Source organism: Monopterus albus, unplaced genomic scaffold, assembly GCF_001952655.1.
Source record: "Monopterus albus unplaced genomic scaffold, M_albus_1.0 scaffold126.1, whole genome shotgun sequence".
Classification (NCBI taxonomy): domain Eukaryota; kingdom Metazoa; phylum Chordata; class Actinopteri; order Synbranchiformes; family Synbranchidae; genus Monopterus; species Monopterus albus.
The window spans coordinates 1737142-1737769 of NW_018128006.1; positions in this window are offsets into that span (position 1 = coordinate 1737142).

Consider the following 628-nt stretch of genomic DNA (forward strand, 5'->3'; position numbering starts at 1 on the left):
ATATCTGGTCAACTGAGGATCAGATTTGAGACAAATATATATATATACATATATATATATACACACACACACACACACATAAATTTGCATGTCTAAAGTTGTCTTTTTGCAGCATCCTGTTTAAATCAAGCTTCAGTCTCTTGTCTATTCACATCAACAACCAGTCATCGCTAAACACTAGCTTCAAGTGGGATAGTGGTAAATTCTGTGAAGGCATGTGATGTCAATTTTCAGTAAGGTTATTTTTTGCAGTCTACATGTTTTCCCACTCTAAACAGCCTATGTGCCATCTATACAGATAGTCTTACCAGAAAGTATTCCGACCCCTTCGTTTATGTTGCAACCTTATACTAAAGTCATTTAAATTCTTTTTTTCTCAGTCTACACTCAGTATGAAAACAATGACAATGTGAAAACAGAATTTTTGAAATGTTTGCAAATTTATTAAAAAGGAAGTTATGCTGCAAAATTTAAAAATGTGAATTTGCTGCATGTACTTTTTAATGTACAGTTTTTACAGTCTGTTGGACATGTGGTCCCTCTGCGGTTTTATGAAACTTGTCCCTGAGAACCAACAAGTCCTGTATTTAGTCACCATGATGATTATGTGGTTGTGCTGCTTTAGGTT